Raw genomic sequence first — 12,373 nt, forward strand, 5'->3', positions numbered from 1 at the left:
TCTCGCCGCTGCATCAAAGTATTTTCTGAATTTCCTGAATCGGAACAAGTGTTTCCGAAGGTCAGTTTGGAAGAGTAGAGTGAGTCTGAGGAACATAAGACATAAAGGAAAATGTATCTCATAGCTTTCCACGTACAAATCGATTGTTGCTTTTACCGACCGGAGCAATTTTAACTTTAACTCATTTCAGTGATATTTTACAGGGGGTTTGTTTTTCTGAAGGCCCTTTCTTCGAAGGTCCTTTTTAAATGTTACCCAACCTGTGCCTTGGGTCATTATATTGGTGAGCTGACAGACCCAAGGTCTTTTTCCTTCAAAGCGTATAAGTCTGTAAAACTGGCAATGACGTTCGCTTCATACTGCTTAAAATCAGGGCTTTAATTTTGAACCTGAGCCTTATCTTTTCATTTATTTTAAGTGCAAATGACTAATAGTGATAAAAAAAAAAAATCTTTTGGCAAGTCGTCTTACTGTTGAGCAAGAACAGAAAACCCAGAAACTTCTAAGCAACCACAAGGTAATCCTGCAGGGCAGCTACCTGCGTCACCACCGGCGGCCTTAGACCGTTGATCAGGGAACGGATCTCTATACGTAGAAGAAGTCTCCACGTTCGAGAACATCACAAGGGGGGGTGACTTGTTGAAACATGAGTGAGAGGTGGAGCGCGCTGCCCAGGAAAGTACGGGGAAATGATGGATTAATTCAGTCCAACGATGAACATTCAGATTGTCGTGTCAGCCAGCAGCATGTACAAAGTATCAGCTGAATCAATCTGTGGTGGAAACAAGCGGTTTGAGTAGGTGCTGCCCTACTGTTAATATTTTCACTCTGATCAATTTTAGAAATTCCCTGCGGCGGTGAGGGTGCATGACTCCAAACGTTATCCAAGGTGCCAACACACCTAGGCTATTTCAGTAGCCTAAGAAAGGATGTACTTATTAGACAATTATACGTTCAGTCTCACAAATGCCGGCTGAAGAAAATGACATGAAAATGTTGGACAGACATTCAAGGCCCACAGACAAAAAAACAAGTTCTCCAAGAAGAGAAACGCTTCAGAACATCAGCAAATCTTCCACTTCATGGACTGGTACAACTTATTCTACAGACATCTCAATCTTTGGAACACATTATCAGTCTCACAGCATTTAGTCCACTTCAATGTAGCAGTGTAAGTCCACCTTTAAATCTATTTTTATTTTTTTATTTTTTTTGGCATAACACAACAAAGCTTCTCACCAGCCTTTTCTGTAAGAACAGTTATCCAAAAATGTGATTTAGGGTTTTGCAGAATTGTCCGGTACTTACCCGTGAGAGTAGAACACGAATTTACTGGAAAAATATGTTTGAAAAGCTTTTTTTTAATGATGGTAATTCTGCCACAAACATTCAAATCATATTTCATTTTGCCTGAATCAGGTGAAAATTTGGCACCGCTGGCTTCAAATCCAAAACTTTTGACTGTCGTCTCTTGAACAAACATGCCAGTCAAAGCTTAATGGCACGGTTCCCTCCGGCCCTGGCTAAGCCTCAGGTGCACAAAGCCAAAATCTCCAAACGCCAAGAATTCTAGCCATACACAGAGCGGCAGCCCTGCTCCCTGTAACAAGGCCACTCCAGTCCGGCCTAACACAGTCCAGCCCAGGGCCAGACTCACTGGGGAATTTCAGCTGAATTCAATTTCACCTCTGGCCTCTGTCGCGGCAGCTTGAGCCGCGGCTACACAAAGGGCCAAGTTTCACATTGAACGTGAGAACCCCCTCATCTCCTGACCCCTATTACCATATGAATGGGGCAGAAAATGGAACGGGGAGCGACGAGAGAGAGAGGCAGGAGTGAGCGAGTCAAGTCGAAAGTGGCACAGTTTGGAGCACTTTGTTAATTTCTCGCTCGCCGGGAGTGGAAATGTATCTCCTCAGGTCTCTCAGACAAACACGCAGGTCACCGTGTGACGCTTGGAGACGAAGGTACGATGGCAGGAAAACGCCTCGGAGCTGGCTTGAAGTCAAGCCCGTGACGTTACAGGGGAGGCTGACTAACCTGCCAACTGAACATTCTTGGACAAACCTTGACACATCAACATTTCCGTATCTGATTGCCAGGAAAGTACAGGAAGAACTTCAGCACTTTGCACCTGGTTAAACCCCTCACATGTCTTCAGCCCTAGTTCTATAGAAATTCCATCCCTTTGCCATGTTTCTCTGTTCTGTCACCATTGTTGCAATGAATACATATAGCCACAGGTATATGTAGAGTTGTTCACACTGAAAACCGTTTTTAAGGTTCAGTCTCTGCCACTGTGTGATTAGTGTAACAACAGACCTGGAACTGTACAATCATCACTTGAAATTAAAAAACAAGCATGGGTGGCCTTTCTCATAGAGGCATTTTTAAAAAATCAGATAAATAAAAAATGATTTACAAAACCTCCAAAACATATATTTCTAATCAGCTTCTCACTACGAGGAATGAAAAACTAAAAAAAAAGCATTCCTTAAAAACAAACCGGTTATTATAAAGTTTGGTTGCATTAATCGACTGGGATTCTCTGAAAAGAGATTAAAAAATCTTTCCGTGCACCAAAAATGCGATTTTCATTGTTAAACACAAATAAATAAGGTGTTTTAGAAATGTAAAGTATTTAATGGGATGTAAGAATGCTTAAAATTTGAAGTTAATAGTGGCTTCACATTATTCTGTCGTTATAAATGTTTTAATTTATTTTTAAATCTGCGCGTAAAAAAATAAAACTGGCAGAATTAATAATGTAACAGCTTTAGAGAAAATATTTGGCATCCACTGTCGAAACGGTTAGCGTTTTGAACATTTTGATTCACATTTTTAGAAGAAAGAAAAACAAAACACCTTCCATCCAAGCACAGCAGCTAGCTGCCGTTAGCATCGGCGCTGTCCTCCGTTAACCCCAGAGCACAGATGGGGGACAAAGGAAGAGAGGTGAAAGTCAGTGCAGTGCCAGGGGAGAGCAGGTGTACAGATGAATGAAGGTGGGGCGGCTGCTGCTGCTGCTGCTGGCGGGTGTGGGAGGCTGTGACCGTTGAGGTTAGAACAGAGGAGCAGTAAGAAGAGAAGAGCACTGTATGGAGTCACAGCCACACCCAGAAAGCCCCGAAACACACACACACACACACACACACACACACACACACACACACTCCAACCGTTACAGTGCAAAATTAGAAAGAGGACAAGGCAGTGGAAATGGAACAGACTGTGCGTGTATTTATATTCAGTGGGTGGTGGATTGTTGAAGGAAGACTCTCTTTTAAAGGTGCTAAGAAAAAGATACGGAAGTATCGCAAATATTAAGAGATTTTCATCTAGGTGAGAAGTTTGGTTGTGGCAGGTGGATGGCGGACAATTTTTGATAAATTTCCAAGCTGGGAGCTGTGATAAAAGCAGCGATAAAAAGCCTTTGTCCTTCAGCCTGAGGCCACAGCCAGAGTGAGCCAGAGCCAGAGAGGGACACTTGATCCATAACTAAAACGATAAGGGACAGAGAGTGATGGGGACAGCGCTGTGAACAGTGAACACACCACGCAGTGTGTTATTACCGACCGATCCGCAAGATAAGGCAAGTGGTTCCACGTGTGCTCTGCAGCCCCTCCTCCCCTCAACTCTTGTCTTCCGTTCACGGAGAGAGCGCGAACGCACGGCACGCAGAGCAAGAAAATAAATAAATAAATAAATAAACATGTATATGGGAGGTTTGGAGAAATCATTTTATGCATCCACTTCTAGGAACGAATGGGCCGGGCTTTATTTATTTGCGTACTTTTTTTTTAAATTAACGTTAAAAAGAAATGCAATAAAAGGAGTGTGTGGTTGATGAAGCAACAGATTTCCACTCCACTTGTGGTTTTTGCGCATTCCTCACAAAACCACGAATTTTCATTTTGCGTCCCGTAAAAACTCAAACAAAAAAAAACACCTTTTTTCGCAACAGCTGAAAAAAAAATTCAGTTTTTGTGAAATAATGGCCAAATTCCAGCCACACCTAACTTAGCCTTAGGGTTGGAGGGTTGAGGTCAGGCTTCGGTTAGCATTCTGTACACTTTAATTTTAAAACAGGCCTCATTTCTTGTCATTTTTTTACCTATTAAACTGGACACATCGCGTATAAATGTTTGCCGAGTTCTGCCTGGAGGTCACTTATGATATTGGGAGGAGCAAAGCGCGGAGCAAAAGGCGTATATAGATGATGCATGAATATATTCAACAGTCGACACTAGGGGCTAACTTTCACTGCGGTTTCATTTCACAGGAGGCAAAGTCATTTAGGGAGTGATCAGAGGCAGAGAGAGCAGCCAGACAGAGCCCTGCCGCTCCCCTCCTTCCGCCTCCTCCTCCTTCTGCATCAGAGCCCATGGTCATTATTACCCTCCAGACTGCTTTTATCATCTCTATAAATCTGCGCTGGTTCAGACACGGCGTAATGAGGAGACCTGTGAGGCTGTCAACCTGCGTGTCTCACCCCCGCCGAGGCGCAACGGTGAGGGGTATGAGAACAGGTGGAAGGAGGCTGAAGAGGCAGACAGAGATGAAGAAAGGGGGAGGGGAGGGGAGGAGGGGGGGTTAAAAAGAGAGAGTGTCGGTTATAAGCGCACCCACCACTGCACACAGCTTCAGCATTATATTCTGCTTAGAGGCTCGACTCATAGCGCAAGAATAATCACCCTTTTAGCCGAAAGCCCTCGCCATCTATCTCTGAAACTTTCATATCGCCGTCTGTTTTTTTTTTTCCCCCAGTATCTACGCGGATGTCAGCTTTGTTTACGTTACCCAAAGCCGAATACTTAGTGAATTAAAGGAGAAAAGCCTTGGCTCGTGGCCTGACAGGTCATCTCCGAGAAGAATGAAGCGCGGGGGATCACGGCTAATTTGTTCAGAGCCACGGAGAGTACGTCACGCAGGGAGCGGTGCTCACAAATCACCGGCGAAATTACACGAATTAGAACATTTGTTCAATTTACGGCTTCATAAACCGAGCCTGCTGACTTTGTTTAGACGTTTGTAGCCGAGATTGCTTGACTCCTTGCCTTTAATTAAATTATTTATGCTCTCAAATTACCAAATTGCGTTTAATTCATTTGCTAAATTTAACAGCTTGCGGTCTTATTCCATTGGCGCCCTCGGCGCAGTGGCTATACACAATTCAGCTTTTATACGGATTCATTTTGATCTTGGGCTGAGAAATACTCAGATCTGGCCTGTAAAGGGCCAATCCAATTATCCTCTCTTAAAAGATAAATGAGTTTGCTATCCAGGCTTTCTATGATTATATGACGACTATAAATTTTAGCTCATAAAAACATACTTCAGTAAAACTCAAGTGGACACGCACAATGCCAACACGAGCCACAAGCACTGGACACAGCAAAGCTTTTGTCAGTGTTGGTTGCAAATCTTACCACCGTCACATTTTAATGTACAAATCACCATAAGATCAGGCAAAACATTTACTCTCAACACTTACTGTGACATGTAAAATTAATATACAGTTAATATATAATAGTTGGAAACAATAAATAAAACGGTCAATGCTCGGCCTCAGAATAAAACTTGTATCAGGACTGTTTCAAAGTACAGACTCAATGTGTTGTTTGTTTAAGAATTTAAACAAGGCTTCACCTTCTACTGACACACACAGACAGAAAACAATGACTAGAAATGGGAATGACCCAATCTGTTCTGACTAAAACTGAGTAGATGAAGTAATTAAGTAAGAGAACCAACTCAGAAATGCTACTTAGGAAACAATGTGAAGCTTAAGAGGGCTACCATTAGCCACCGAGCTCAGATCAGATTTATAACAGAGCAGGAGGGGGCAAGGCCCTCAGTGTATTGATCTACGTAACGCCACCATTTCTGGAGCTCAGCTTTTCATTTGTTATTGTTTTTTTCGAAAGGTTCACAGTTTAAAGCTTTGTTTGTAGCATGAATCATAAATTAGCGCCAAGCTTAGAGTAGGATATTAAAAAACAAAAAATCAGTGGTTATTTGCATTTCGTTTTAAAATTCAAAAATTTAAATTCAAGGAAAGTTTTCTCTATCGGGGTCGGGAATGGATTAAAAAAAACATTTATTTTTTTCATGTCCTCAGTGAAGAGGACATGACCGCAGAATAAAACACTAAAAATAATTACATATAATCACGGAATACTTAGCTACTAGCTAACGTTACTCTGATAACGCGTGCAGAGATTTCTGCAGACGAGCCTTGTTTTCTCACGTCAAAAATCACGTCAGAGTAAAGTTAGTTTTTAGTCTGGTCTATCCAGGGAAACAACAGGCAGAATAAACAGCAACGTCCTCATACGCGCTCTTACTTTGAAACACACGAAACAGAAAAAAATAAATATTCTATTTTCACCTTGTTACAGTTATATATCAATTTAGATTTCTATTATTTTTTATCTTTTTTAATGTATAGAAGTAAAACCTGCTTTAGAGACAAATTAATACATTTATGCAATGAACTTGTAACAGATCTTTAGTCTTTTATCAGCTTTAAGTGCTTGAGCTTTAAATATTTACAGCCTTGTTTTAATAAACTTTTTATGTGTTTTACTTGGTGGACAATTTGTAAAGTTTGTGTAACCGAGTGCTGGGGTTTGAACTTTTACAGATTTTATATTTAAAGCTTAATTCGATTTGTTCTTATTATTATTTAGAAATCTGACTGTGCGGGTTCGCACACAGCCCTGTAATTACGTGCTGATAATAATCTGTGTACCTTTAGACCTGATTCACCTGTCAGAACCCCTCTGAGGTTGTGCTGAAACTGTCCTCGTCTACCACGAAAACGGATTTCTTTTTTTTTCCCCCTTTGGAACACCACGTCCACGGCAGCTGGCTGCTACAACCGCTCGAGGCGAAAGTAACAAACAGCTCCAGAGAGATAGACCAGTTCTGACCTCTGTGACAGTGCTGCGTTTTTTTGTCTCTGCATGCATGCGTGTGTGTGTGTGTGTGTGTGTGTGAGAGAGAGAGAGAGATGAAGTGTGTAAGCCATCTGAACTCTCCCACCTCCCTCCCTCCCTCCGATCGCTGTTTCTGATGTCAGAGAGAAGAACCCTGCGTCGCTGCTGACGCCCGTGCGGCCGGCAAAGCAAACACGCTTCCTGACAGCTGATACATAGTAATGGACTTTGACCCGCACCGAACCCTCGCAACAACAGCCCCGTCGCCCAGTATCGGCCTGGCACTTCCTCAGGTCCCATCTGATACCCTCCCACACCGTCAGGAGCCATCTCCAAAACCGCCCACTCTCTTATATAAGGGGGATAATCCTGTGCAGTCATTAAAATGATGCACGGCGCTGGAGGTGTAGAGGCGCATAGCTGTTTGATGCCTGCGTTCAAACCGGTGCTTTAATGTTTGATAATACCTCGGGAGCGGACTAAACCTCTTTACGTTGCCCCTGACAAAGATCCCCCCTTCTCGGTCCAGCCCCTGCGACTCGGGCTGCATCTGAAGAGGAAGATTTGAAGAGCTGCAGCTCCTCTGACACTTCAATGACCCCTTGCTTTTCCAGACTCCCTGGCTCTTTCTCAGACATCTCAATCACCTCCCCCCCCCCTGTTAGGAGGAGAAAAAAAAAAAAAAAAAAACTCATTTCACATGAACGCTCGCTGTGTGGCTCCTCCAACAGAAACAAAAAGGCAGCCTCTTCATCATCCGGCAAACCATAAGCTTGCCTTTATCTTCCCTCCCTCATTAAACTCTGAATAACTCAGCAGAGAGGCAAAAAGACGGGAGAAAAGTGATTGAATTCTGCCGGAGGAATAAAAGCCCCTTGAGGTTGCCATTTTGAATGTGTGCCATGTCGAACAGGCTGGATCCAGAGATCCCAGAGACAACGGAGCAGGGAAGAATAGTCTATAGACAGAGCTCCGGGCCGGCTGACCCACTGTAGATAATGTACCATGGATGTCGTGTCATTGTGCTGAGAGGCAGGAGTCATGATGATGACCCGTCCCGACCTCGGAGGGGGGGGAGGAAGGAGCTGTGAAAGGGAGGTCAGAGGGAAAATGTGGCTCCAAACTTGATATCTCTATTCAGAGGCCGCACTGGCAGACCTGGTCGCGCTGAATGCGGGCCAATTACTTGAATGCGCCCGCGATCCTGGGAAGGGGAAGGCCGCGGAGAGGGGGCACCAGAAAAAGAGAAATGAGTTTGACATTCAGACAGGCGGACCGAGGGAGGTAACAAGTTCACAGCCCCTTTCAGAAAACATGGCCGCCCGCTGCGTGATGGATAACGGAGCCTCAGATGCGGCCATCGGGGGGTGGGACCCGGGCTGGAGCGCCTGGGAACCCGGTCTCCCGGGAGGAAGGGAGTCATCCTGCCAGTTAAATAAATGAACTCCTGGTGGTTCTGGTTTAAGCCGCCTCAACAGCTTTCTGAGTCGCTCCGTATGGAGCCACAACGCTGCCGCTGTGAAGGGCCGACGCTGCTGACGCCTCTTTGTCCGGAGCAATGCGTGTGTTTAGTCTTAAACGCAGATGTCTAAATAAAAGAAAGAAACAACAGTAATCCCCGATCCTACACTTTCTATAATGTGTGTCTTTTAATGCCTCCTCCTCTTTCAAACCCTCAGTATTGTACGCTCCCAGAAAACAAGAGTACACAAGTGATCCGTACCATGACAAATGAATTGATCTCTGCGTGCGCGTTTGGAATTTCCCTTTAAATTGAGCTAACTTGTCATAGCTGAACAATTCTCAAGGCCATAAGCAACATTTCACACTGACAACGTGCATCAACAAGAAGAGAGCGCGACGACATGAAAGCGGTTGTTCATAACCAGCCGAACGCGCGACCACGACTTCAGCGTTTTTGGTCTCACGCACAGTGTGAGGACGAGCCGGTGAGCAGGGCAGGGCCTTTAGCCCCAAGGAGCCGGTGGAGACCAAAAGCAGCTAAAAGGGACTGAACGCTGGAGGCGGCTCGCCAGGCGGCTAAAAGGACGGCATTGTAAACGCTCGACATGAAAACAGCCCGCTAACAACTTTGACATGCTGCGTCCGCAACCTGTTACAGCAGGTTTGCTTTGTGGCATAGAAGTCTTTTGTTTGCTTGTGGCTAGTGAAAAATTATCTTAAAGTATCTGTCTTAATTAACAGGAAAAAAATGCTCATTTTCATTTGTCCATCAGACACAATGTAACACTAAAACGTCCGACCCTTATATCATAATAATGAATAACAGATCAAACTGAGGACTTTAGAGTAGTCGTAGGGGCGCGTTAATGAAACCAGTGCAGAGTCTTGCGCGTGAGTACGAAACTGGGAGGCTGAGGGCAACTCCCACTGAAACCATTAGAAGCATGAGGCGGAGAGGGTCAGCTACAGTATGTGTGGTATGCCAGAGATGACGACAACAGCCGCTACTACTGTAAACACAACAGGGAACTGGTTATCATGACCGAGCGCGTGGGGCTGGGGATGAATGGACCGACCACAAATGATATTTTACTAGTTAGAAACTGACATTTTGTATTTGTTCACTACTTGTTATAGGTCTATACATAGTACACATAATAATATATATATAATATGTATATTATTATGCAATAGTTTGGTTTCAGTAAAGGCAAAAAGACGCACAAAGTGCAGCAGAGACACACTGAGAATATATATATATATAATAGTGATAATAATGAGCTATAAATACAAAAGTCCCTCTCTGTCCTGCTTCAGTGCCATAGTGTCTGTTATGTGCCCCACAGCTCAGGAATAATAAACCTGTCAACAACAAAGTCTCCTGGGAGGCCACTGCTGACACTTGGTTGTCAGTGGCAAGGCATGCTGGGATAGCTAATGGGACAGACCCTCCGGGGGTGGGGGGCGGGATGGGGTGGGGGGAGAGCCTCGGACAGAGGACGAGTCAGAGACAGGTGAGCTGCCTGACAGCTCTCACAAGAGTTAAATAATGGTCGATAACCGCACTGCTGGAATCAACATAATAATCATAATTAAAAAAAAAAAAAACGGATAATCGATAGTCCAGTTTAAGTTGTGGAAAAGGTAAAAAATAATTACAGGACGGAAGTGGTTAACTGCACTATTTAAAAGCATGCATACATTTCAGACGTTGTAATTGCTGCAATTAAAACAGGGGATGCAATTTGAGGGAGCACACGTCACCAGCTCCTCATGCGTCCACCGCTCGTTCCTGAGCGCAGGACGCAAAAAAAAAAAAAAAAAAAATCAATCACGTCTTTGTACCTGTCCCACAGCCCCGTCAGACACTCGGCACGTGAGCGAGCGCGAGAGCCCAGCCTACAGCGCGTCCCTGTGATTTCTCCCTTTCGCCGTGACCACGTGGGCCGGGGCTTTCTCTGGCTAGTTTGCCGTCCGCCCGGCGACCACGCGCCGGGGGGGTTGGTGGGTGGACGTCCGAGCCGGCCGACTGAAGCGGCGCACACGCTGGTGCGGTGCTGAAAAAAGGAGGGCAGCTGGAGTTTTTTACTACTTTCACTCAGCTGTGGATGACACCGGTCGGATGGAGCTGAGAGGAGCCGGTGCTCAGCCTGTCAGTCAGTCAGTCAGTGAATCAGTCTTGTTAACACAATCCCACACACACTGCACGTATTTAGAAATTTAACACGAGAAGATCTGCACAAATCGCCGGATGCACGCCGAGCACAAAGTACTCAGGAGTCTGGAAGCAGGAAAGCAAGTAAAGGAAAAAGAGTGAGCTGCTGTTAAGTGTTTCCCGGGCACTGACCTGGACAGCAGAGCAAACACAGCAGAGCCGGTCAGCCTCTCATCTTGCTTCTCTCCTCACGTTTCACACTCCAGCTCCCTCCTGACTGCCTTTTGAAGTTGGTCCCTCCGCTCTTTCTGAGGTAAAAGTCGTTGGCGGAGGAGGGAGTGAGGAAGAGGAAGATGGAGGGGGGGGGGTGTGTGTGTGGGGGGGGTTGAAGTCTTTCTCTCTCTTGCCTTTTTCCTCCTCCTCCTCCTCCTCCTCCTCCTCTTCTTATTTTTCTTTACTTCCCCCTTGTTGTCTTTTGCACCAGCTGAAATTCTGCACCTCCTCTTGCTCTTCCATGGCAAAAAAAGAGAAAAAAAAAAGAAAGAAAAAAAATCTCTCTCCACGCTCTTACTACTGGGTGAGGAGGGGAAAAAATAACATTACGGGGGAGAGCGAGGAGAGAGGGGGGAGAAAAGAGGGAGAGAAAAGAGAAAGAGAGCAGCAACAAAAGTCTGCTCAGTCACCTCGTATCCCTCCTGTTCAAATTTAGAGGCTGGATTTCGGGCTGCAAGGCGAACTCTACTGGGCATGCCCACAACGAGAAGCGCACTTTGTAATGAACACTCACTTCCTCTCTTGTTCTTGCCTTCCCCCTCCTCCCTCGCAGCTCGTTCTCTCCCTCCCTCCCTCCCTCCCTATAGCTCTCTCCGTTCAGCAGGGATCAGGAACGCTTCAGCCGGACCAAAGTCCACTCAGCTCCGAGGGGCAAGCACCACTTAACAGGAAAATTACAAAAAAAAAGAAAGAAAGAAAGAAAGAAAGAAAAAACGCTTTAAAACACAACGGCCTGAAAAGCGAAGAGTAAAACGATGAACATTTTCAGTATTTTCACGGACAAAAATATCACATGCTTCCCCGACCCCACGTGCATTTTTTTTAGATAATCTGGACTTCGGTGATGTAACATTTAATCCAAAACCGATGGGCACGTCCCTCAAAATGAGAACCAAACTAATGAGGCGAACACTTTCTTGCATCACTTCTGCTCGACGGGGGATGCAAATATTACCTACAGCGTGCGACATCCTATTTAAAGCCTGCCGGGGCCCGCATCGCCGCCGCGCGCGGCGTTATGTGCATCTCTGGGGCTCGGGCAGATGCGCGGACACCGAGGTTACGTGTTACACGGTGCGTGGAATTCGCTTCTTCGAAACTTGCAAAGAAAGCCGCATTGTTTCCCCGGGTCTTTGTGGAGCGGCGTGTGACGTGTTTCGTCAGCCTCGTGCCTGCGCTATCTCAGGCTCCCCACGCTGACCCAGATTCTCCCCCAGCAAACTATCAGGACACTATGTATCAAAACCAGGCTGTGGAATGAGGACAACGAGTTCTGTGAGCCACAGCCAGAGAGAGAGAGAGAGAGGGAGAGAGAGAGAGAGGGAAAGGGAGACGGGAAGAGAAAGTTCCCGCGGCGTCTGTAGTTTATTATTCTGAAGTGAAAGGGGACAATTGAAATTCAAAGGAAGCTGGCCAATTCAGGGGGTGATAGGAAAATAATCACAAAGATAATTTGGTAGCCGGAGCTGCCGCTCTGGTCTGGAGCGTCGCGTATCCTGTGTGTCGAGACAACAATGTAATCCCTGAGCAAAGAGTAATC

At 45.4% G+C, this 12,373-nt stretch overlaps 1 long non-coding RNA gene across 2 annotated transcripts in view; it reads right to left on the bottom strand.

Moving 5' to 3' along the window:
- Positions 1–11,979, bottom strand: part of LOC125013259 — a 94,903-nt gene extending 82,924 nt beyond the window's left edge. The window contains exon 1 of one of the 2 annotated variants that reach the window (XR_007113372.1): positions 10,753–11,979. This is a non-coding gene — a long non-coding RNA (uncharacterized LOC125013259). The remainder of the gene's footprint in view (positions 1–10,752) is intronic. The other variant, XR_007113373.1, reaches the window with a different exon arrangement.
- Positions 11,980–12,373: the final 394 nt, after the last annotated feature.

This window comes from Mugil cephalus, chromosome 9 (assembly GCF_022458985.1).
Source record: "Mugil cephalus isolate CIBA_MC_2020 chromosome 9, CIBA_Mcephalus_1.1, whole genome shotgun sequence".
NCBI lineage: Eukaryota > Metazoa > Chordata > Actinopteri > Mugiliformes > Mugilidae > Mugil > Mugil cephalus.